Raw genomic sequence first — 27,359 nt, forward strand, 5'->3', positions numbered from 1 at the left:
TCCCGCCCACCTCCTTCCTTCCGTATAGCCGCCGGCGGCAGGTAAGGAGATGTTCCTCGCTCCTGCGGCTTCATACATAGCGATGTGTGCTGCCGCAGGAACGAGGAACAACATCGTACCTGTCGCGGCAGCGTAATTTTGAAAAAGTCGGAGCCTGCACCGATGATACGATAACGACGCTTTTGCGCTCGTTAATCGTATCATCTAGGATTTACACATTACGATGTCGAAAGTGACACCGGATGTGCGTCACTTTCGATTTGACCCCACCGACATCGCACGTGCGATGTTGCAACGTGCAAAGCCGCCCTTAGTGTCAGACCATCAAAGACCCATTTATGGTTTTGACCCTCTTTACTGTAGGGCATGCTGGCACTTGTAGTTTCCAAAACAGCTGGGAAATAACAAAGCAAGGTCAACCTGGTGACTAACATCTGTTGAAGGCCCTCGGGCTTCTGTTTAGCAACACATGAGATTCCAGCTGACAAATGTAGCAGACATGATGGGCATGTATATTATTTGGGACAGCTCCACCGTGTGAGCCCACTCCACAAATTCATCATCTCACCTGTCAGGAGCAATTTACCGTACAGAGATGAAATAGTGAAATAGTCTATGGCAAAAAAAAGTTGATCTGAAATCACAAGGGGCCTCTCTGATGTCACCTGAGGTTCCCCCCTTTATTTGATCCAAGTCCAGATGTTCTCCTCATTCCCCATCATGAATGGGCATTGCCTGTCTGATGATATCATCGACTTTATGGGAAAGACACCGCGTGGCAGAATAAAGAGAGCAACAGCTGCTACTATTGATGTCTGGGGCTGTAGGCATGGAAAGAAATCGCTGTACCTGAGCTCATCATCCCGGGTGATAAAGTGGTTTACATGCCGCTGGACAAATCCCTCACACTCCCCATTCTTTAGCTTCTTCTATGGTTAGAAAATCTACATCTATAAACTCACTTCAAAGGAATGCAGACAGTGGAAAGACTATACATGGATGGTGGGAGTCATATCTGCTCATATAGGAGGACACAGAACTACCGAGGGGCCAGTAAACATTGAGTAGGGATATTCAAGACTATCCTTAGGCTAGGCCATCAATATCTGATGAAGGGCCGTCCGGCTCCTTCCCGCCACACTGCCTTTCATTCGGTAGTGGCTGTGCCTTATTCTGCAGATCAATTTTAAGGAATTTTCCAGACTAAACTGGATAGTTAATAGCTGTTAGATTGGTGTAAATTACCCACTGATCACCAAAACAAGGGATTAGCTGGGAGGAGCCGAGTTTGCGCATGCGCTCCAACACTCAAGCCTAAAATACTAATGACGTTATCCATATATTGCTTCCAGATATCTTCAAGTATCCTTAAGGCATCGCTAGCGATGTCGCTGCCAATCGCACCCGCCCCCGTCGTTTGTGCGTCACGGGCAAATTGTTGCCGGTGGCGCACAATATCATTAGTTCCCGTCACACATACTTACCTGCCTAGCGACGTCGCTGTGGCCGGCGAACTGCCTCTTTTCTAAGGGGGAGGTTCGTGCTGCACACGGCAGGCGGCCAATAGAAGCGGAGGGGCGGAGAGCAGCCGAAGCAAAGACACGCCCACATCGTTGCCGGAGGACGCAGGTACGGTGTTGTTCATCATTCCTGGGGTGTCACATATAGCGATGTGTGCTGCCTCAGGAACGACGAACAACCTGCGTCCAGCACGAGGAACGATATTATGAAAATGAACGACGTGTCAACGATCAGCGATTAGGTGAGTAATTTTGATCCTTAGCGGTCGTTCGTATGTTTCACACGCAACGACGTCGCTAACGAGGCCGGATATGCGTCACGAATTCCGTGAGCCCAACGACACCTTGTTAGCGATGTCATTGTGTGTAAATGGGCCTTTAGTGTCACAGACAAAATGAGTAGCAGGGTGCATGCACAAAATCACAGACTGGTGGCGTTAAATGGAGCAGCAGGTCACACATGAGCATTGCCGCCCCATTCAAGGCTTTGATACTAATAAAGCTAGCCATGTGAAGTGCACAACCATCTTTGGGTATCCACAGTGTCATAGACTTGAATGGATCAGCAGGGGGTTTGCGCAAGATCACAACAAGGAGAACTTGAATGGAGCAGCAGCTTGCGCATGCGCCTAACGGCTCCATTGAAAAAGACTATAACACTAATGACGATCGCTATATGTAGCCTTTGGTTATCTTTGGATATCCTAAAGGGTGCTTTACACGCTGCGACATAGCTAACGATATATCGTCGGGGTCACGCCGTTAGTGACGCACATCTGGTGTCATTAGCGACATCGCATCGTGTGACACCTAGGAGCGACGATAATGTCACTTTGGTGGCCGTTGCCCGGTTCCGTGCCCTGGGCCCTTTTTGTAAAAGGGGATATATTTACAGGGGATTAGAGTAGCGGTCACACGTGACGCCACTTGCGGTGTTGCGTTTATGTAGATAGAGCCGCCGCTGCACAATGTCCACTACTGGGGCTGGTGTTAATGGCAGCCTGGATGTTAGGCCCTCCGCAAGCAGGGCCGGGCCCCAGGAGGTAGGTGTAATAACAAGTGTCGGAAGAAGGTAGTCCACACAAAGGATTCAGTGCAATTTGTCCTTTACTCACTTTCTGGTGGTAACTGGTCACCCGAGGCCGGCTGGTTTCACCTTCAGGTCCCCTTTGACCCAGTGCCAGTGTAGTAATCTGGCACCTTCTTCCCCTGCACCTGTCTCTGGTTAGTGGGTCCCCGTGGCGTAGAGCAACTAGGGGTCCCCGTCCGGTGGTCTTTCTTTCCACTGCTATCCATATGACTGTAGCGTGAACCCTGTGGGATTAGAGTCTCTGCTCCTGACCCCAGCTCTCTCTTTGCTACTGATTTTTAGGGTCAGCGAGGTCCTTGATGGTCCCCTTGCTGTACAGGTGTTAACAGGCCTGCATGGAGCGTTATGCCTGTCCTAGGGCCCTGTACCCTGTTGGTGCGTAGTTCCGGGAGTACTCCACCGGCAACTACCCTCCTGTGCACCAGGTTACTGTCAACTCCGTGTCAGTGCGTCTCCTCACGTCCACCTTCACTCCTCTCCTACTCAGACTCTGACTGTCCACTGTCTTCCCCTCCCATCTGGTCAACTAGTGGACTGGACTGGGTCCACCTCTAGGCGGCCATCCATTGGTCTAACCCTAGCCTTGCACCATAGTATGGGGGATTGTTGAGGAAAACTGGGATTACCTGGAGTTTTTGTATGTGACCGACACTGGTCTTCTGGGGCCCTAAGGTGGGGATGCAGAACCTTGTAGCTCCATGATGGCTTCAGGGGCGCTACATCTGTCTAGTCCGGTACTGAGTGGAAGAAGAGTATAGAGCGGCTTTAGCTTTCAGGTCTGATGGACTACTTGTAGGGAGACGTAACCACAGCCATGTTGCTTCCCACACAACTTTATACTGGCAGGTAAATGAATAGCAGATCAGATATGTGAGTGACAAACACGAAAACAAGCCAAACTCTGCCGCTTTTACACACTTATTTACAGGAATGTGCACTTTACCCACTATCATAGGAGAAAGGTCACACAAACATCAGGTGCGGAGGCGTTAGCCGTAAACCATGAAAGGGACAGTCAGGGGATTGGGTTAATGAGATGAGCGCTAATCCTGCACAGTTACATGTGCTAAAGGTGCAATCCCGTCCACAGCAGGCGCCTAATCCCTGCAGGGTCAATGGGGCACACAGCAGCCTTATACGTTCCAAAATACATCAAGAAATTGTTAAAGAGTGATCCCCTCGAAATTCATCCGATCACTCCAACTAATCAGTTCAGAAAACCCATTTTCAGTGGCGTAACTAGAGTTTGATGGGCCCCGATGCAAAGTTTGGACCTGGGCCCCAACCGTACACCAACACTCAGATTACAGGATAGTGACGCTGACACTTAGGGGCGGCACGGTGGCTCAGTGGTTAGCACTGAAGTCTTGTGGTGGCTCAGTGGTTAGCACTGTAGTCTTGCAGCGCTGGGGTCCTGGGTTCAAATACCACCAAGGACACCATCTGCAAGGAGTTTGTATGTTCTCCCCGTGTTTGCGTGGGTTTCCTACGGGTTCTCAGTTTCCTCCCACACTCCAAAGACATACAGATAGGGACCTTAGATTGTGAGCCCCAATGGGGACAGCTTTGCAAATGTATGTAAAGCGCTGTGGAATTAACAGCGCTATATAAATGAATAAATATTATTATTATTAGCTCTTTTCCTCAGCACCCAGGTTTTCTATAGAGAATCTATCAGAAACCCAACTTTTCTATGTTCTGATATCCATCTTGTCCTCAACACGCACATTCCCCATGCTTGGCAATATATGTCCCCCCAGCCTGACTCCCATGCTGCTATATATAGTATATATATATACAGTATATATAATGTCCCCCCAGCCTGGCTCCCATGCTGGTATGTATAATGTCTTCAAAGGAGAGAAAGAGAACATCATACTCACCTGCTCCAGCGCCGGCGGTTACAGCGCTGGCATCGCGCGCACAAGACATTAGAGTCCCGGCGCTTTGTGATGACGTCACCACGCTGGGACTCTGATGTCATGTCGTGCGCTGTCATCAGCAGCAGTGCAGGGAGATCTGGTCTCCCAGCACTACCGCAGAGGTTAACTATATCGGTGCGCTATAGTTAACAGTAGAGCAGCTCCGGGTGGGCCCCCTCTGAGCACGGGGCCCGGAGAGGCCACATCCTCTGCCATCCCCGGTAGCTATGCTACTGATTGAAACTAAAGGAAACAGTGCAGTTCCTCTCTCACTGAGAGAAGACAGCCGTTTCTCTAGAGAGCGGGCACCGGGCCCCCAAAACCTGTAGGGCCCGGTGGTGACCTCTGCGACCGCGGTCGTTACGCCTCTGCCCATTTTCCTTTCTTCAGAATCCCAATAATGAGCGTCTCTCACCCTGAAGGTCCATCCTCTCCCAAAAGCTCTAGTGCACAGTGTAATTCTGCATTTTCACTGTGGTGGTGCTACTGAGAATCCATACATGGACCACCAGGATTCCCCACAAGATTACAGATACATACACTGTCGGACACAGACAAGAGAGGGTCCCTGTGCAAGAACAATGTATGAGCCCTTTGCAGCCCAAGAGCTCATCATAGTGCACAATTCTGCTTTGGGGTAGAAATGGGCCCCCTGACTTCTTGTACCCTTGTCCGGCTGCACAGGTTGCACCAATTCTGTGTCCGCCTCTAACTAAATAGTAATGGCTTCAAAAAAATGAAAATTAAAGGGGTTATCCACTACTTTTAGATGGATGGCCTATCCTTAGGATAGGTCATCAATGTCCGACATTCTGCACCCCCGCCGATCAGCTGCTCTTGGTCTCGGTGGCGGCAGTCAACAGCCAGAAATGCTCAGTACTGGAGTTGCCCTGTCTTCGGATAGGAGCTGCAGCTAGGTATTATTGCACATCCGCCTCCCATTCAGATCAATAGGAGGTGGATGAGCAGTACCTGGCCGCGGCCAATATCAGAACACGGAGCAGCACCGGAGCTGAGCATTTCCGGCTGCCGCCACCAGGACCGGACAGCTGATCAGCGGGAGTGCCGGGTGTCAGACCCCGGCCAATCAGACATTGATCATCAATTGGCCATTAATATAAAAGTAGGGAACAACCTCTTTAAGAATAGTTACGGTAACTTGCGCTTTTAGGTAACCTCAACATCAAGCAATATATTTCCATAATTTGATTTGCTAGTTGTATTCATAAAACTGCATATTTTCTAAAATAAAAAACGGAAAATAATTTGGCTGAAAAATCAACAAACTGCTGTTGACTGATCTGCTGTTCTTTAAAGGATAGTCCTGCCAGAAAAAGCTTGTGGGTTTAAATGACTCATTACTAGTTCCTGCAGATCTATTGTTACCAAAAACTCACATGAATCATAATCAGACTGAAAACTGGATCTGTCACCAGTAATTATCCTACTTGTTGATGGTTTCCAACTACTATGGGGGAAGATGTAAAGCAAAGATGGAGATTCTGCTCTCAATAAAATAAGCTTTCATTTAAAGGGTTTCCCCTATGAACAAAGTTAATTTTAATCAATAGATCTTAGAATAATAATAGTTTCCACAATTGGATGTGTTTACAAATAATGTTCCTGTGCTGAGATAATGTTATATAAGTATCACTGCTGTGTACTGTGTAATGGATGTGTCTGACTGTACAGGAACATGGTCTGATCATACCACCTCTCCTGGGCAGGGGAGGACACAAAAAAGTATACAGACATTACATCACAGGATCATAACTGATTCTTTTTGTGAGGTAACACATTTCCCGGCCTCTTAAAAAAAAAAAAAGTTTCGAATCAAAGAATTACGGTAATTATTCGCGATGCCGTGCTCTAATATCTATATACTCTCATTTGTGTCCGCCCCTGCACAGGAGATGTGGTATGATCAGATTATGTTCCTGTACGGTCAGACACAGCCATTACACAGTACACAGCAGAGGCACATTTATAAGATTATCTCAACAGAGGAACATTTTTTAAACATCTAATTGTGGAAATGATTATTATTCCAAGATCAATTGATTAAAATGAACTTTGCTAGTGGGGAAAACCCCTTTAAAAGGGAACCTGTCACCACTTTTTTGGCGTATAAGCTGCGGCCACCACCACCGGGCTCTTATATACAGTATTCTAACATGCTGTATATAAGAGCCCAGGCTGGGGGTATAAAATAAAAAACATTTTATAATACTTACCTAACGGTCGCGCTGTGGGCCTTATGGGCGTCCCCGTTGGCCGGTGCCGGCGCCTCATCTTTCGGCCATCTTCGTCCTCTTTCTGACGCCTGTGTGCATGACGCGTCTACGTCATACACACTCGCCGGTCCTGCGCAGGCGCACTACAATACTTTGATCTGCCCTGCTCAGGACCTGAATGCCGGCGAGTGTGGATGACGTCGGACGCGTCATGCACCGCGGCTACAGAAGAAGGACGACAAAGATGGCCAAAAAAGGCGGCGCCGGCACTGGAGACGCCCATAAGGTCCACAGCGCGACCGTTAGGTAAGTATTATAAAGTGTTTTTTTATGTTATACCCCCGGCCTGGGCTCTTATATACAGCATGTTAGAATGCTGTATATAAGAGCCCGGTGGTGGTGGTGGCACCAGCTTATAGGCCGAAAAAGTGGTGACAGGTTCCCTTTAAGGGAATGGGCATGGGTCCAATGCCAGACACAGGTTTGGGCACACTTTCTAGGGATCTTATGTACCCCTTTTAATTCTGGCAAAGTGAAGCTACTATCTATTGCATCTATCCCTCAACAGGTTTTTTGGGTGGGCACGATCTGCAAACTTTTTGACACCTCTATGCTCCTCACCCTATGGCACTATACTTGTGCCCATCAATCACGGTTCATTATGTTCCCTTTGCCTCCATTACCTCCATTAGACGCAGTTGTTCTTTTTCTCCTCTGAGCTGGCATTGACCGCACACTTGGCAGCTCATCAGTGAGACAGATGAATTATCATTAACCATTGATGTAGATTTTTCTTGGCACTCTTCTTGGTACCAAAGCATTGAGGTCGCACACGTAGGACGTGACACCAGTGAGGACAATAGTGCGAATTGGGATTCTGCCCTACAAAGATTGGCACTGGGGTGAGGATGATGCCTGGCCAGATAATAACAATAAGAGGGTGTGGTGATGGGACGTGAGTAGAGGCACACTTTCTCTAGCAAGACCCCTTACCCGTCTGTCAGCTGCTGGACAACGGGGCATTGACTGGCTCCCTGTTTACTATCTGAGGCTCGGAGATAAACTGACGGGACCGGTGCACTTAACTTTCGGCCGGTTTCAGACGTCTGTGTTTCTGGTATGTGTGACATCTGTTTTTAACACAGGTGCCACACGTACCCATGTTAGGGGTACTTTGCACACTGCAACATCGCTAGCATCGGCTAGTGATGCCGAGCGCGATAGTACCCGCCCCCGTCGCACATGCGATATCTTGTGATAGCTGATGTAGCAAACATTATCGCTACGGCAGCTTCACACGCACTTACCAGCCCTGCGACGTCACTCTGGCCGGCGACCTGCCTCCTTCCTAAGGGGGTGGGTCGTGCGGCGTCACAGCGACGTCACACGGCAGGCGGCCAATAGAAGCGGAGGGGCGGAGATGAGCGGGATGTAAACATCCTGCCCACCTCCTTCCTTCAGCATAGCCGGTGGACGCAGGTAAGGAGATGTTCCTCGCTCCTGCGGCTTCACGGACAGCGATGTGCGCTGCCGCAGGAACGAGGAACAACATCGTATCTCCTATTGGTGCGACATTATGAAAATGACCGACGCTACACAGATCACCGATTTACGACGCTTTTACGATCGTTTATCGGCGCATCTAGGCTTTACACGTTGCGACGTCGATACCGGCACCGGATGTGCGTCACTTTCGATTTGACCCCAACGATATCGCAGTAGCGATGTCGCAGCGTGCAAAGTACCCCTTATTCTATACTGTTAAGCGGGCTTTACACGCTACGATATCATTGCAGATATCGCTAGCGTGCGTACTCGCCCCCATCTTTTGTGTGACACGGGCATATCGCTGCCCGTCGCGCACAAAATCGTGCACCCCCGTCACATTGACTTACCTGCCCTGCGACGTCGCTCTGGCCGGCGATCCGCCTCTTTTCTAAGGGGGCGGGTCGTGCGGCGTCACAGCGACGTCACACGGCAGGCGTCCAAAAGAAGCGGAGGGGCGGAGATGAGCGGGATGTAAACATCCCGCCCACTTCCTTCCTTCCGCATTGCCGGTGGAGGCAGGTAAGGAGATGTTCCTTGCTCCTGCGGTGTCACACACAGCGATGTGTGCTGCCGCAGGAACGAGGAACAACATCGCTAATGAGCATTAAACGATTTTTGTTTTTAGACCGACCTCTCCACGGCAAACAATTTTGGCCGCTTTTGCGATCGTTTTAGGTCGCACAAAAGTGTCACACGCTGCGATATCGTTAATGACGCCGGATGTGCGTCACTAACGGTGTGACACCGACGATAAAACATTAACGATATCGTAGCGTGTAAAGCCCCCTTTACTTACACGTCCGTGTTTTCACACGGACCGTCTGACCACTCATGACCCCGCACGCACACACGCAGGCATGTCCGTCTTGTCTCCGGCAGCACAGGTGTCACACGGATCGGACACTGATGTGATCCGTGTGACATCAGTGTGACACGTACTGGAGAAAACACGGGTCTTTTAAATAAACAGATTTTCTATACTCACCTGTATCCAGCGCTGTTTTCTTCGACTCTGCTATTTGTTTTGACGTGTGACATGTGCTGTCAATGTGATGTCAACACTGCAGCCAAAACACAGATGGGAGCGCTGGAGTAAACCTGGCACTGAAACTGGGAAGGGTGAGTACTATATGTATTTGTTTTCTTTACTAGTATCTGGCCTATTTATTTTTTTTTTTATAGAAAACCCCTTTCAGAAAAAAATTGTCTTCAGTAAGCTCCCCCTAGTGGTGGCTGTAGACAGCTAAAATTTTACTTATGTGACTCAACATAAGTCGCATGCAACTTTCCATAAGCGGCTTTGTAGGATAGTAAATTATACTGTCTTTTATGGGACAGGAAAAGCTTAAAGATTACCCTGATTTTTAAGGAACTTTTGACATAAAGACATTATATATTGGTCCATGTGCCTTCACCCCACCGATCACTTTGGGCCTCTCTCTGCTCCACGGATTGGTCATGCGGGAAAGCTGATGTGTGATGAAGGATAATCTCCCCTTTGATGTTGCGATTTCTATGGGATCTCGGAATACAGATTCCATCCCTAGTTAAATGTTTCCATTTTTGCAAACACTTAGAAATCAAAGAGTTAACTCCCGTTCCCCGATTCAGATGTCCACCCTCCATACTGTGGACTTTTAAACTCTGTCTCATCTGGCAACATATAAAAAGAAGATCCTCGAGAGCCGGAGTTAAATACATTTCTTGTGAGCGAAGGCCAAATGAGGACAAAGACGAAAAAAAAATCCCACGCGTCACGCCGCGCTCCGTATGGCTTTGATTGCCGCTGTTTAGATCCCACTTAGTGAACCGATCAGAGAGATATCGCTCAGCTGTCACACATACGGGCGGCGTTCGAGATGTTACGGTGGGGGCACATGTGCTGCGGCGGTGAGCGGCGGTGATGAATTCATCCTGGCAGGGGACGGCAGTAGGAGCAATGTAGACATTTTGCCAAAGGACACATTCTTCAGGCGAGTTAAATATTTGGAGGAGGTGGAGGGGTCTGGAGATAAAGGCCGGGTACGGGGCGGACACATCGTGCAGAATTTCTCACTTAAATGGTGTTTGTGTTAATAGTTCAAGCGGATGTCAGTGAAACGTTTCAGAACTTGGGAGAAAAATCACAACATAATTCGGATTTCCTTTTTTTCCCCTAGAATGGACAATAAGTAGTGAGATTTAAGGGTGCGAAAATGTTGCGGATTTTCTATGCAGATTTGCGTAAAAACATTGGCACAAGAATTGACGTATGGTGCAAATGTTTTGAAATCCGAGACAAAAGCTGAAAAAAGAAAAAAAAAATAATCAGATTTTGTGAAATAATCGCTATGGAATTAGCAGAAAAATTCAAAATGGTTTTCAACGTTTCTGGTTTTCTATATGTAAATATATATACACATAAAAAAAAAAACTTAATTACTGTATAAATGAACATTTCTGGACGTTCTAATGGTCTTCATGTTTCAAGTCGCCATTTTTAAAATCTTGGAAAGGAAACATGACAGCTCTCATTCACTGACATCAAACAGAGGCAGTAATCCTACGTAAATGTATTTCTAAAGGTGCTATTAACATGAATTTATCTTCCCTTCCAATGTCGGGAACAACCCATCCAATCCTCACAGGCAGACAAATTAAACCATAGATGTCCATAAATTGACAACCCATCGAAAGAAATCAAACCATATATGTCCATAAATTTAGTGATGTATAAGAAGAAGAAATAACACAGGGAAAAGTATTGAACACGATTTCAGAAATATATTTAATACTTCATACAAAAGCCTTTGTTGGTGATGAAGCTTCAAGGCTCAGTCTCCTGCATTGCTCAGGTGGAATTTGGGCCATTCTTTCACACAAACACTATTCACATCCTGCAGGTTGCGGCTCCTTCTATGAACTCTGAGCTTCAGTCCCTTCCATACATTTTCTTTTGGATTCAGCTCCGGTAATCGGCTCGGCCATCCTAGCAGAAAGCAATAGAGTATTTCCTTGGCTGTATGTTTGAGATCATTGTCTTGCTGAAATGTCCACCCTCGTTTCATCTTCATCCTCCTGGTAGATGCAGCAGGTTTGTTTTTTTTCATCAGGTATTTCTCAGTACATTTGTCCATTCAACTTAATTCAATTATATGAAGTTTGCCAGAGCCATCGGCTGAAAAACAACCCCACAACATGATGTTCCCATCTCCAAATTTAACTGTTGTATGGTGTTTTGCCTTTTGACCTCCAAACATGGTATTAAATTTAAAGCATACAAAGAGTTCAATTGTGGTCTCATCTAGCCAGACTATATTCTCCCAGTATTTCCCAGGCTTGTCTAAATGTTGTTGAGGAAGCTTTAAACATGCTTTTCATTCAGTAATGGAGCATTGCATGGTGACTGTGCATACAGGAGCGTGCATACAGGAGCGTGCATACAGGAGCGTGCATACAGGCCATGGAGGGGAGCACATTACTGGTTTTTTTGGTTTTTTTTTTAAACAATTGTACCTGCTAATTCCAGGTCTTTCTGCGGCTCTCCACAGGTGTCCTTGGCTCTTGAACAACTCTTCTGATAATTCTTTTCACTCTTTTGTCTGAAATCTTGCAGGGAGCACTTGGTCATGGCCGGTTTCTGGTGAAATTATGTTCTTTCCACTTCTGGATTATGGCCCAAACAGTGCTCACTGGAACCTTGAGTAGGCTACACATTCTTCTGTAACCAATGCCATCAGGATGTTTTGAAAAACAAAAAGGTTATGAAAGTCTTCAGACCGCTCACTGGTTTTACCCCTCATGAGATGTTTCTTGTGTGACACCTCGGTAATGAGACACCTTTTTAAAGGTCTTCAGTTGAACCAGCTGATATTTTTTTACTAAATGGCAAGATTGCTTTCTAATTACTGATAGATTTTCGGTAGTGTCATGACTTTCCATGGCTTTTTGCACCACTCTTTCTTCATGTGTTCAATACTGAAACACCTGCCGGAACCACAGCCTCAGAATGGCTGTGACGCACAGGCAAGGGGAAAGTCGCTCACTAAGCAGGATCCCGAGAACCCTGAAACCCTTTAACCCCTATACAGGGATTTGGAATTACTACAGGGCCTCGGAGATAAGAGATTCAGGAGGAAACACAAGAGTTGAAAAGAAGCTATAAAACAAGAACAGGGGTAAACTTCACAACCACAACAAGCAAATAACATTTACGGAATCTGGGACACCAAACCGCACAGACCAACATAGAAAATACTGTATAGCTGGCATGGGTAGAAGAGTTCATCCAGCTTAAATAGAAGAGGAGCAGATGTGATTGGCTTCCCCAACACATGTGATCAAAGGAGCCTAAAGCTGGTGTCACACTAAACGACAGCGACAACGACGTCGCTGTTACGTCACCATTTTCGGTGACGTAACAGCGACCTTGTAAGTCGCTGTTATGATCGCTGCTTAGCTGTCAAACACAGCAGAAGCAGCGATCATAAGGTCGCTGTGCTACATGTTCAGAGAGCAGGGAGCCGCGCTTAGCGCTGGCTCCTTGCTCTCCTGCAGCACACATCGGGTTAATTAACCCGATGTGTGCTGCAGCTACATGTCACAGTTCAGAGAGCAGGGAGCCGCGCTTAGCGCTGGCTCCTTGCTCTCCTGCAGCACACATCGGGTTAATTAACCCGATGTGTGCTGCAGCTACATGTCACAGTTCAGAGAGCAGAGAGCCGCGCTTAGCGCTGGCTCCTTGCTCTCCTGCAGCACACATCGGGTTAATTAACCCAATGTGTGCTGCAGCTACATGTCAGTGCAGAGAGCAGGGAGCCGCGCGCACTGCTTAGCGCTGGCTCCTTGCTCTCTTTGCTACAGTATGCATCGGGTTAATTACCCGATGCATACTGCAGCCACATGTCACAGTGCAGGAGCCGGCGCTGGCAGCAAGAGCGGAGGCTGGTAACCAGCGTAAACATCGGGTAACCAGGGAAAGGTCTTCCCTTGGTTACCCGATGTTTACGCTGGTTACAGCTTACCGCAGCTGCCAGTGCCGGCTCCTGATCGCTTCATTTCGTCGCTCTCTCGCTGTCACACACAGCGATGTGTGTGTCACAGCGGGAGAGTGACGACCAAAAAATGAAGCTGGACATTCAGCAACGACCGGCGACCTCACAGCAGGGGCCAGGTCGTTGCTGGATGTCACACACAGCGACAGCGACGGGACGTCGCTGCAACGTCACAGAAAATGGTGACGTAGCAGCGACGTCGTTGTCGTCGTCGTTATGTGTGACACCAGCTTAACAAGCAGACTAGCAGAGATTAACTCCCGCTAGCCTGCCTAAGTATCAGCACACAGTATCTATATGCTTTAACTTTTTTAGCTGCATGGACACTTCATTATTGAACCAATACTAGGGCTTATTTTTGGAGTAGGGCTTATAATTTAAGTATCCTTCAAAAAGTGCAACAATTTCTGCTAGAGCTTATTTTTGGGCTAGGGCTCATTTTCGGGGAAACACAGTATGTGAGCAAAACAGCTTGGACTGTAGACTGATACACTGTTGCAAACAGCGTTGGACTGGCTACCGGAGGAATCTCCAGTAATGCCAGGCCTGGATTCAGGTGCCTGCATTGCACTCCGGAGCTCTCACCTGAGCTCCGGAGTGCAGCCTAGACAGTACCGCGAGCGCCAAATGATTGATTCCCCAGCGCTTGCGGTTCAGTTCATGACAGCTGCAGACAAGCCGGGGTGATCTCCGGAGTTCAGGTGAGAGCACCGGAGATCAGCCCGGCCTGTCTGCAGCTGACATGAACTGAACCGCAAGCGCTGGGGAATCAATCACTCGGTGCTCGCGGTACAGTCTAGGCTGCACTCCGGAGCTCAGGTGAGTGATCCGGAGTGCAATACAGATACCTGAATCTAGGCCTGGCATTACTGGAGATTCCTCCGGTAGCCAGTCCGACGCTGGTTGCAAACCATGGTGTTTTTGGAGGCAAATTGTTCTTGCTGTTGAGTGGCCCTAGGAAAAAAAAAAAAATCGGACATATCAACCGACTCATTGAATAACATTAGTCAGAGTGAGATACAATCATCAGATCGCACTTCGACTGAAAATACTGTAGTCCGCACAAGCGCCATTACTGTCTTTGTGTATTTATGCCTTTGCTTCGTTTCGTCTTTCTTTTTGCTCGACGTTATCTGCTGTTTTTAGTTATTATCCAGATGTTTTTGCCCAATACATAATTTGCAACTTTTTAAAAATTTACAAAATTTTTGCACAATTCAGCTTTAATACCCTAGTAGAGTACAAGATATTTCTTTTTTTCTTTTTGCGCTATTGAAGGATAACATGTGACACTAAAAAACATATACGTATGCACATACTCTAAAGCTATGTGCCTACGGGAGATCGTACCTGAGGACTTTTCTGCAGGTATTTCCGCAGGTTAACGCAGCAACTACCCGAATTCTGCAGCTATCCATTGCTGCGGTATATCTGTGGAGTTGTTGCGGTAAACCTGCGGAAACAGTGCGGATTTCGTGCGGAATTCCAGCCCTGTATCTCCATAGTGGAGGAGCGGGAATTCCGCATGAATAATGGACATGCAGTTACGTGTGGCTGTGGGAAATCCGCAGCATTTACCGCAGCCGCACATACCGCAGCATTGATACAGCACTCCCCAAATCCCGTAGGATAACATGGGGAGTGTGTGTACTTGCGTAAACCCACGGATTTATCTGGAAAATCTGGGGGTTTTCCGCGGCAAAATCCGCAGTTAATTTCTCCCTTGGGCACATAGCCTAATAAAGGCAAAAAAAAACCAAAACACAAAAAGATACAAAAAAGCGAGGCATCTTTGAATTTGCACCAATTAATTGAACCCGGTGCGCCCTTTTGTTGAATGTGTCAAAAAATATGGTAGAACAAAAAGAAAGCCAAAAAAAATAACCAAAAAACAAACTTGTACACTATGAATCAGTGCCAAAATATATTACAAAGTTGTAGAATTCGTCAGTGATATTGGGGTGGGGTTGTATTTGCTGTGTTGCTCATTATTGGGAAATTTTGCTCACAACAGATAAGAGTAGTCATTAGCTCGCAGAAGGGGTCACACAGTTTTTCCAGACTCCTTTTCAACAGATGGGAGCTATTATCGCAGTCAGATAATCTACAAAGACTTAAAAAATTAAAAAGTGGCAAAATAGTAAAAAAAAAGTTGTTTTTTTTCTATTAAACAGCGCCACACCTGTCCAGAGGTTGTGAGGTGTATTGCAGTCCATTATTAAAATGAACTGTCACTTACCATAAATATGCATTTGTGTTTTTTTTTTACCTGGTGTAAATGCCGCTGTTCTCTTGAATCCAGCTCTCATTTTATTTTCTTCCAGCTCCTCTCCATTCCTGAGATATACTAACTTATATAGCACTATTAATTCCACCGCTTTACAGGTGTGATCATCACTGTCCCCGTTGGGGCTCACAATCTACATCCTCTATCACTATGTCTTTGGAGGGTGAGAGCAAACTGGAGAACCTGGAGGAAACCCACGCAAACAAGGGGAGAACATACAAACTCCTTGCAGATGGTGTCCTTAATGGGGGCTCTTCCCTGTATATAATTCAGGTCTTGATATCCAAGTGGGTGTGGTCATATTGTTTAGTGCCAAGCCTAGTTGGCTAAAAAAAGTAAAAAGGCAGGTTTATCTCAGGAATGGAGAGGTGCAGAAAGAGAAAAAAATCATTGCCGGATTCAGGAGAACAGCGGCATTTATGTGGTGCCCCTGCGGCTCCAGTCGCCACAGAGTACTGCACCTTATTTAAGGTGCGGTATTCGCCTCGGGTAAGGAGGGGGCTAATCACCGGTGTTCCACATTCACACTTTATATACAGTCAGGTGCCTTTCCACTAGGGGGATGGCCCAGGGTAGATAGGGGGGTGGCCATCACGAAGCATGGGACTTTCCCGGTCACTGACACCAGCCACCTGTGGGGCGAGTTCCACTGGGGGTAGAAGTAGGAGCAACTTCACGCAATCTTCAGTCAGTCTACCCGGGACTTCAGTTCTGGCGACAAGACGATGTGAAGCCCCACGGGTGTTGTATCGGTGCATACCTTCAGGGACTCCACTCAGCTGGATCTCCGTCACTGGTAGGAAATCTTCTGTTTTGATCGTGACGCCACTCTCAGTATTGCGGCCAGTAGGGACCGCCACTGCAGGTTGAGGGTCGCCTGGGGCTGATGGTGTGTGCAGTTAGATGTAGTAGCCTCCTGAGAGTGAGGCAAGCCCCAGGGCCCTGTGTAGGTTTGTAGTACCACAAGTCGCAGAATGACCACACAGGCAGGATGTCTTTCAGGGTTTTTACTCACTTCAGGTGGCAGGGTGAGTAACCCGAGCGTAGCTGAGATGAACCAGGTGGGAACCAGGTATCCTTCAGGCTGACTTTATGAGGGTGACTACTGACTCGCCTTCCTTAGCCCTTGGTGGTTTGGGGTGACCCCGACTTTGAGTCCCTATGGGGGTCACCCAGGGAAGATGCTGCAGCCTCTCTCCCCTTGTTGTTTGCCGTGTGCTTGTTCCCCGGACCAGGCCACTCCAGCCTCTTGCCTCCTATGACCTATGGGCCCAAACTTGTGGTTACGTGGCTGCGGCTTTTGTGGTGTTGTGGTGTGGGCTTTAGGAGCCCCACACCGGCAGGTTTAGCAGGGAAAGTTGAATCTATCCTCGCTTCGGGATCTGCCGCCCGGTTGGGCCTGGTGCTCTCTAGCAGTCTCCTTACTTCCCACTCCGTTGCACTCTCTAGCTGAAGCTGGCTTTCAGGCAGCACTCCTAGTTGACCGTTCTCCCCCGTCTGTAGCCACTGCGCGGGCGCTGTTAGACAGCAACAGCCCCACAGGTCTGCTCCTCACTGAGCCCTATGGAGTTCTGCTCTAACTGACTCACTGCCCCTCCTCTCCTGTTCTTGCCTACGCCACCTAGCAACCAGACTCTCCACCACACCCCTTGAGAGGAGATGGAGGCTCTACCCCCTCCACTATTCCAGTGAAGGTGAAGGCTTGCCCCCTCCTGGGATCCCCAGGGGTCCTCTCATGGGTACATGTGTGAGACCTGATCACTATGCGCCTGTGTTCCACACCCCAGTCAGCCTTCTGGATTACCTGTGTTGTACTGTCCCCAGCATGGGTGCAGTACTCAGTGGTGCCTGACCAGGTCAGGGGCGCCACATTCCCCCTTAGTTATCACCAGCACGTCCTCGGGCTGCAAGACAACATTTTAAAATGCATAAAACATTAAAACATGTAAAACATTTTTAAAACCACCAGATATCAGACATCACCACCCTCCACCCACAAGTCCGTTAACCCACCCAAAACCCTCTCAGGAGGCAGGTCACCGGTCCTGTTGGTGACCAGGTCTGGGCCATCCGTTTCCCCAGACCTTTCCTCCAATCTTCCTCTCCCGTTGGCCGCGACTTCAGCCACTTCTGGCAGGATGTAGAGGCGGCTTTCATGGGCTGGTGGTTTCAGGGTATACCTGGCCTGGTGGATCCGCGCCGTCAGCCTCTTCTGGCAGGATTCAGAGGCGGCCTCCACAGTTGGTGCTGACCAGGTACCCTCTTTGTGGTGGTGAGCCAAGGCCCCATAAACAGGCGTGCTCTCTGATCGCAGGTGAGCCAAGGCCCTTTTCTACGGACGGGCCCCCCTGGTTGCAGACGAGCCAAGCCCCTAAACAGGCTGGCCCTGGTGGTGGTGCCACTGGTGTAACTATTTACACTGCGAGAGTTTGTGGCTATAGCAAGTTCATAGCCTTAAGGTTTATGGTTTTCTCACAATAGTTTTTGTGGGCGCATTTCTTAAACGTTGCAAACAAAACTTGTCAAAACTTCAACTGGTAACTTGCTGTATTTCTTTACTTCTCTCTACTCTACTCCTCCGTTTCACCAGGGCGTGGGCATGTAGGGCACCGGCACCTGTGACTTTCTTGCTCTCCGTCGTCGTCCGTGGTTGTTTCATCTGTAGGATCTTTGTCTGTGGTTGTTTCATCTGTAGGATCTTTGTCTGTGGTTGTTTCATCTGTAGGATCTTTATCTTTCCTTTCTTGGTCTTCGTCTGTTTCTACATCTGGTTCTTTATCTCTGTCTTTTCTTTCTTGTCTTTCTTGTCTTTCTTGTCTGGGACATGGTGCTACGTCTAAGGCATAGTAGCCCCTTTCTCCTTGATGCAAGGTGAACTGTACTAAGTCCCCAATTTTCAAATTTCTGCCTGAATGTCCTCTGGGCAGGTGGGCTTGAACATCTCTCCGATTTACAAATATGCCCTCTTTTATTCCTTTTACTACAATAAAGCCGTATCCGCTTTTCAAGTTGAAGTCCTCTACTATTCCTCTGTAAAGGGGTCCTCTAGCCTGGGCTTTGGACCTTCTTTGGCACCTTTTCTCCTCCAGGTCTCTGACCGTGACTTCCCTCTGCTCTGGAGACTGCGGTGTTGGAGCAACCTGTGTTCTGCTGCGCCGTGTCTTGCGGGCTGGATTCATGCCTGTGGGCTTCCAGGTGAGGTCTTTAAGTTGATCTTCATCTGCTGACGGTGTCAAATCTTCCTCCTCCCAGCGGGAATAGGGCAGCATCTCCGGCTCTGGGTAGGGGTCTGCTGCCGTTGGCATCGGAGTCAGCCCTTCTGCTTCCTGGCCTCCCCTCCCCCTTAGTTCTTCTTGGCACTCCTTTGGTGGCAGTGCTGGGGATGGGCTTTCTTCAGCTGGTCTGGGCGGTGGACTCTCTGGCGCGGTTGCAGGGGTTACCTGAATCTCCTTGGGGGTATGCGGAGGGAGCAGATACCGATCCACCATCTCCTGTGGGAACTGGGCCTCTAGGTCAGCCTTCAGCTTCCAGTATTCAGGGTCCTCTCCTATCAGGGTCTTCCTAGCAGGGACCTCTCTGGACTGGGGAGCGGTGTCTGCTCTGGCCTTGCAGGCCGGGGAAAATAGTGATGCAATCTCTTGGCGGGCCGCGCCCTGTATGGCGGCGGCCTGGTCTTGGCGGGCCGCGCCTGGCATGGCGGCGGCCTGGTCTTGGCGGGCCGCGCCTGGCATGGCGGCGGCCTGGTCTTGGCGGGCCGCGCCTGGCATGGCGGCGGCCTGGTCTTGGCGGGCCGCGCCCGGCATGGCGGCGGCCTGGATTGGCGTTTCTGTCGCGGCCGGTTCCTGGCGGGCCGGACTGGACACTGCAGCCGCGGTCTCACTTGGCGTCGCAGCCTCGATGGGGTCCGTGCAGGCTGAGCCGGGCGTCGCTGCAGTGATCGGAGCTTGGCGGGCCGCACCCGGCGGGGCTGCGGCCTGGTTCAGCATATCACTTGCGGCGCGGACGAGCGTCGCTGCTGCGTTGGGGTCTTGGCGGACCGGGTTTAGCAGGGTGGCAGCCTGCGTCAGCGTCACACCTGCAGCACGGATGAGCACTGCCGTGGTGGTCGGAGCCCTGCGGGACAGGCGGGGCATCGCTCCAGCGGCCTGGGCTTGGCGGGCCGCTTCTAGCGTGGCTGCGGTCTGGTTCGGTGGCGCCGCGCCGGGCGCCTCTTCCGGGACCGCGGGCGTGGCAGCAGGGGTCGGGGCACTTGTGCTGGCCGGGGCATCACTCGACTCACCCATCTGTGGCTGCATCGGGGTCTGCGTCGTCGCCGCTCGGTCTGACATGCGTCGCGCGGCTCCCTCCTCGTAGGTCCGCACCGCCGCAGCCATCTCCAGGAGCTCCGTGCGTTCTTCCCTGAGCTGTCGCACAATCCCGGCCTCCAGCCGGTCGCAGAAGATGGCAAGCTCCCGGCACCACCAGGCAGCAGAGCCTGGCTCTGGGTATCCACGTCTGGACTCCATTTCCTCTAGCACGCTACTGGCTTCTCTTCTGCTCCGCCGTCTCTGGACGCTTCCGCTTTCTTCATCAGCGAGGTCAGGACTCTGCAGAGGATCTCTGGGTAGCCACACCTCTTCGTGGGCGGTAACTTCTTCCAGCGCGGGATGCTGTTGTTTTTCAGCGCGCTTTTCATGGTGGCAATATGGCGGCGCTTCCAATTTTTCAAGCGGACCGCCCAGGCACATGGTCACCTGTCTGAACAGGTCTAGTCCTTATCCTGTTCGTGACGCCAGATGTGAAGCCCCACGGGTGTTGTATCGGTGCATACCTTCAGGGACTCCACTCAGCTGGATCTCCGTCACTGGTAGGAAATCTTCTGTTTTGATCGTGACGCCACTCTCAGTATTGCGGCCAGTAGGGACCGCCACTGCAGGTTGAGGGTCGCCTGGGGCTGATGGTGTGTGCAGTTAGATGTAGTAGCCTCCTGAGAGTGAGGCAAGCCCCAGGGCCCTGTGTAGGTTTGTAGTACCACAAGTCGCAGAATGACCACACAGGCAGGATGTCTTTCAGGGTTTTTACTCACTTCAGGTGGCAGGGTGAGTAACCCGAGCGTAGCTGAGATGAACCAGGTGGGAACCAGGTATCCTTCAGGCTGACTTTATGAGGGTGACTACTGACTCGCCTTCCTTAGCCCTTGGTGGTTTGGGGTGACCCCGACTTTGAGTCCCTATGGGGGTCACCCAGGGAAGATGCTGCAGCCTCTCTCCCCTTGTTGTTTGCCGTGTGCTTGTTCCCCGGACCAGGCCACTCCAGCCTCTTGCCTCCTATGACCTATGGGCCCAAACTTGTGGTTACGTGGCTGCGGCTTTTGTGGTGTTGTGGTGTGGGCTTTAGGAGCCCCACACCGGCAGGTTTAGCAGGGAAAGTTGAATCTATCCTCGCTTCGGGATCTGCCGCCCGGTTGGGCCTGGTGCTCTCTAGCAGTCTCCTTACTTCCCACTCCGTTGCACTCTCTAGCTGAAGCTGGCTTTCAGGCAGCACTCCTAGTTGACCGTTCTCCCCCGTCTGTAGCCACTGCGCGGGCGCTGTTAGACAGCAACAGCCCCACAGGTCTGCTCCTCACTGAGCCCTATGGAGTTCTGCTCTAACTGACTCACTGCCCCTCCTCTCCTGTTCTTGCCTACGCCACCTAGCAACCAGACTCTCCACCACACCCCTTGAGAGGAGATGGAGGCTCTACCCCCTCCACTATTCCAGTGAAGGTGAAGGCTTGCCCCCTCCTGGGATCCCCAGGGGTCCTCTCATGGGTACATGTGTGAGACCTGATCACTATGCGCCTGTGTTCCACACCCCAGTCAGCCTTCTGGATTACCTGTGTTGTACTGTCCCCAGCATGGGTGCAGTACTCAGTGGTGCCTGACCAGGTCAGGGGCGCCACAACATCACTATTACCGTCTTCCTTTTCTTCTTTCACGGGGCCTGTGGCTTGGAGTGGAGCGCTCAGCCCGGGTTCTTCACTACTGGAGGGGCAACTCTTAGAAAGGACATTTTCCAAACACCGCTGGCTTCTTCCATCTTATCAGAGGTCAACGGGGCTCACGGTACTACCCGGGCGAGCGGCATAAACTGTGAGTAAAACAACTTGGAACTGCAGCGGCCGACTCGGACTCTTATTACCGGCGACGTCGCCCTGCGCCCCGGCGCCAACAGACCCCGCCACCACTACAGCCTTCATCATCCTCCCCAGGACTCGCTCCACCTATGGGGAGCAGAAACACCTCAGCTGCTACTACCATCCACCCCGGAGGACAGCGACAGCAGCGGCGGCTAATTCCCTGGCCCCATACCGCAGGTGGCGTCACGACAACAACCTCCACCATCACCCTTATCCACCCATCCTCCTCTGTGTACACCTCGGGGTCTCGAAACCGGGTAGGGCCACCCGTGACACCCCCTGATCCTCACCGGCCCGGTGACGACTATCTTCCCCCCAACCCCCTGGGGTGCTACATTTACACCAGGTAAAAAAAAAAAATATGTATTTAAGGCTCTTTAACGATTAACAATATTCACTTCTGTGATCGATAACACAAGCCATGGACAAGAATCACTCTTTTTGAAAGAAGGCAGCCATGTTTTCTAATCCTGGCTACCCCTTTAAAGAGACAGTCACTCTAATGATGCTTTTAAAAGCTTTGTATAAGCAATTTCCACTTCTCAGATGATGAACCAGCACTGATGACAACCGCAGAGTTCCCCTTTAACTAACAGACCACTGCTGATGAGATGACGTCCATACACGAGTGATGCAGTAAAACATTTTCGGATGCAGCACTTTATATACTCCGTCGCTTATTATTCTTGTATATAATGTGATTTCGCCTTAATCAGTGAAGCCTTTCACTGGCTATTCGCAAAAAAAAACAAACAACAAAGCATGAGTCAGCAGCGGAGTGCGCTGACTCACGCTGAGTGACTAACCTCGTGATTGACGTGTCTTACAATAATGGAGGGGCTGAGAAGATGAGATGCCACTCCTCTCCTGTGCCTATTAGATACGCAGCGCAGACGTCACGCCCGCCCCTCGCCTGCTTATCTCACGTGCTTGCTCATCACATCTGACATCAGGAGCGGATGCCGCACGTACAATCGGGATCTGCTGTATTCATTCTCCACACAATACGCTGCATCTCAATGAGTCAGGATTGATACGCGCACGACCATGCACAGATCATATTCCCTCTCTCCTCCCGTTACATATGTATTAGCGAGCTGGAGGAGCACGTATAAAATAATGACATCCATGCAACCCAACGTTGCAGCACGGCTGGGCACATCTGGAAACGCTGAGTGACTCTATAGCACTGCGTTACATAGAAATAGCGCCACACTGAGTCGTGTCTGTGTCTGGTATTGCAGCTCATCATCTTTCAAATAAATGAGATGGAAGGAAAATTCTAATTATAACAAGTTATCATCTATCAATGGGATAAGTAATAACTACTAAATGGGTGCGGACCCCAACTGATCGCCAGAAATGGAGAGGTGGTCACCTTTGCCCTACAGAGTATGAATGGAGCGGCCGCTTTCATTCCTGACTGATGCGCCATTCTAGTCCCCGATTCTGCAGTGTTTAAATAATTGGACCCTCTCCAGTATATGGTATAAATGGAATACCTATTTAACACCTTTTCTCCCCAGGACATAACAGTCATGGAGCAGGTGCCGGTGTATGGAGTGGAGTCAGGACATGTGCCCGCGCCACACAGAGCAGCTGTGCTATACACCCAGGACCTGCCATTAACAGCTAACTTCAATCATTGCTGCTTAACCACTTAAATGCTGCTGTGAATCTCAGACAGCAGCATTCAAGCGGTGAAATACTGGTAGAGTGTCCATTGTCGTGCATATCCCCCCTCGAGAAGCAATAAAAGGAGTGTCATTAAAAAACAATGCGTTTGTAAATTAAAGTCCCATGGGGCATGGGGAAGTAAAATAAAGTGAAAAGTAATAATAAAAAAATTAATAAATATTTATATCTATATATATATATATATATATATCTATATATATATATATATATATATATATATATATATCTCTATATATATATATATATATATCTATATATAGATCTCGCTCTCTATATATATATATATCTATATATATATCTATATATATATATATATATATCTATATATATATATATATATATATATATATATATATATATATATATATATATATATATATATATATCTATATATATATATATATATATATATATATATATATATATATCTCTATCTATCTATATATATATATATATATATTTTTAAAAAAAATCCCCTAATGAAAAACTGTAATGTAAAATTTTAAAATTAGTCTTGGAAAAAAGGAAAGAATTTTTTTTAATGCAAAGTGTTTACTTCACTGAGGGGTTAAGCTTCCATACCAAACCCAACCTGAAGACAAGGGTGTCGCTGTTTCCTTTTTTGCACTGCCAGTAAGTTTGTAAATATTACATTTCTGCTGAGTAATTTTGGCTTTTCATATAGTTCTATTAATATAAATCGCTGTGCTCAAGGTTCCGCTGGTTGCCATTGGAAACAGACAGTCGTTTAGTTCCAACCTGTTATCAGACCTAGGATCTAAGAATGTGCCCGCCATCTAGGGTATATTTACAAGGGGTTTTCCAAAAGATGTCTTCATGTTTCTGAAAAATGAATTAAAAAATGACCAAAAATATGCATGCATTTTCTGGTATTGTTTTTCCGAAATGAACTGTCAATATAGTCATAATTAAATTACAAATAATGGAAACGTTTCGGCTACTGCCCTAACATCTGATCCATCCATCCTTCTAATCCATCCATCCATCCATCCAATCCATCTGATCCATCCATCCAATCCATCTGATTCATCCATCCATCCGATCCATCCATCTAATCTATCCGATACATCTGATTCATCCATCCATCCGATCCATCCATCCAATCTATCCGATCCATCCATGTAATCCATCCATCCATCCATCCAATCCATCCGATCTATCCATCCATCCATCCATGCGATCTACCCATTCATCCATCCATCCATCCGATCTATCCATCCAACCATACGATCCATCAGATCCATTCATCTAATCCATCCAATTCATCCATCCATCCATCCGATTCATCCATTAATCCATCCGATTCATCCATTAATCCATCCATCCTATTCAGCCAACCATCTAATCCATCCATCCGATCCAGCCATCTAATCCATCCGATCCATCCGATTCATCCATCCATCTGATTTAGCCAACCAACCATCTAACCCATCCATCCATCTGACCCATCCATCCATCCGATCCATCCATCCAGATGATCTATATGTAAAGCGCCATGCAATGGCGCAGTATAAGTGAATAAATATTACCATCTATCATAATATATATATGTATCTCAATCACACATCTCAGTAGAATTCCCCTTTAAGGTCCCACTTTTACAATGCCCCCTCCTCCTCCTCCTCCTCATCAGATGTGGAGTTTGAGAACAGAACGTTCTGTAATAACTATAATGTCCGCGTGGATCAAAATGCTAAACAGCGGCGTGTCAGTATCATGGCCCTCGTCTAGGTGGCCGCTCTTCTCCAGGCCTGGATATCAGTGATGCTAATTCAGTCTTTCCTCGCACTCGGTATAAAAATAGATCATTTTTTTTATACAAAGCAAATTAAAAAAAAAAACACGGAAAAGGAAAAGTCCAAGCAGCACATTGTGATCCTGAGCAAATATTATTGAGGATTTGGAAGCAATGAGCGAGGGGTAATTAGCCGCGGACATTCATATGTCACGCATGAGACAGAGATAAGTGATGGAGGGGAACGGGCCGTTATCGAGGAGCTATGGATCGGCCTCGCATAGGAGGTCACTGCGGATAGACAATATGAGCCGCTGATTAGCAGCTTGTTTTCCTCAGAGATTTCATGGGCTGAATAGAACAAAGTCCAAAGAAACCAGGAAAAATTCAAAGGCATAAACCAAGACAGACAGATGGACACATAGATCATGATGGTCCGAGAGACCTCAACCCACCCATCAAATGAACTGTGCCAGCAAGGAGGAGGTCAGAGTAGATCAATTTGATATATTAGATGGATTAGATAGAGGGAGAGATAGATAGATAGATAGATAGATAGATAGAGGGATAGATAGATAGATAGATAGATAGATAGAGGGATAGATAGATAGATAGAGGGATAGATAGAGGGATAGATAGAGGGATAGATAGAGGGATAGATAGATGGATAGAGGGATAGATAGATAGATAGAGGGATAGATAGATAGATAGATAGATAGAGGGATAGATAGATAGATAGATAGATAGATAGATAGATAGATAGATAGATAGATAGATAGATAGATAGAGGGATAGATAGAGGGATAGATACATAGATAGATAGATAGAGGGATAGATAGATAGATAGATAGAGGGATAGATAGAGGGATAGATACATAGATAGATAGATAGATAGATAGATAGATAGATAGAGGGATAGATAGATAAATAGATAGATACATGGAGGGATAGATAGATAGATAGATAGATAGATAGATAGATAGATAGATTAGACAGAGGGATAGATGGAGGGATAGATAGCTAGATGGATTAGACAGAGGGATAGATGGAGGGATAGATAGATAGATAGATAGATAGATAGATAGATAGATTAGACAGAGGGATAGATGGAGGGATAGATAGATAGATAGATAGATGGATTGATTAGATAGATAGATAGATAGATAGAGGGATTGATGAAGGGATAGATAGATAGAGGGATAGATAGAGGGATAGATAGATAGATGGATTAGACAGAGGGATAGATGGAGGGATAGATAGATAGATAGATAGATAGCTAGATGGATTAGATAGATAGATAGATAGAGGGATGGATGGTTAGATAGATAGATGGATAGATTAGACAGAGGGATAGATGGATGGAGGGATAGATGGATGGAGGGATAGATGGATGGAGGGATAGATGGATGGAGGGATAGATGGATGGAGGGATAGATGGAGGGATAGATGGATGGAGGGATAGATGGAGGGATAGATGGATGGATAGCTGCTGCTTGTTGCACACGGTATTTCCAGCCTGTGATTCATGTGGTTTTCTGTTCTTATCACGATGTATTACTCATCACTCACTATAATAATACTCTGGGATGGCGGCCAGGCGACCACTTTTGAACTAATGTACTGACAACACTTGTGACGCCGGCCGCCGCGCTTCTGTGTGATTGTTGTTGTGTTTTTGTTTTTCTCTATGTAACACAGAGACTGAATCATAGTCACCCGGGTATCTGCAGCCGCAACATCTATTCATAGCGAGCACCATCTCTGCGGGGGACGCAGTCCTGAGGTGTGAATTCTACTAAATATGAAAGGAAAACTCATCCAAAAACATTACCAATTAACATATTGCTCTGGTCTACCCCCCTGTGCCACTTTTTATTTTCTCCACTGAACCCCTGCCATCATCTGTGCTCCCACAAAAAGCCTCTGCTACTTTGTGTCCCTAGTCGCAATGGACCCCTTGCCGCTTTTTGTCCTCCATTCCTCTGTCCCGCATGGAGCCCCTGCCACCTTCTGTTACCCTGATCTCCCGCCCCATGTGTGTCCCTACTACTTTCAGTAATATAATAATATTTATTCACTTATATAGTGTCATAATTACATACATCATCAGCACT

The sequence above is a fragment of the Anomaloglossus baeobatrachus genome, chromosome 8, assembly GCF_048569485.1.
Source record: "Anomaloglossus baeobatrachus isolate aAnoBae1 chromosome 8, aAnoBae1.hap1, whole genome shotgun sequence".
Classification (NCBI taxonomy): domain Eukaryota; kingdom Metazoa; phylum Chordata; class Amphibia; order Anura; family Aromobatidae; genus Anomaloglossus; species Anomaloglossus baeobatrachus.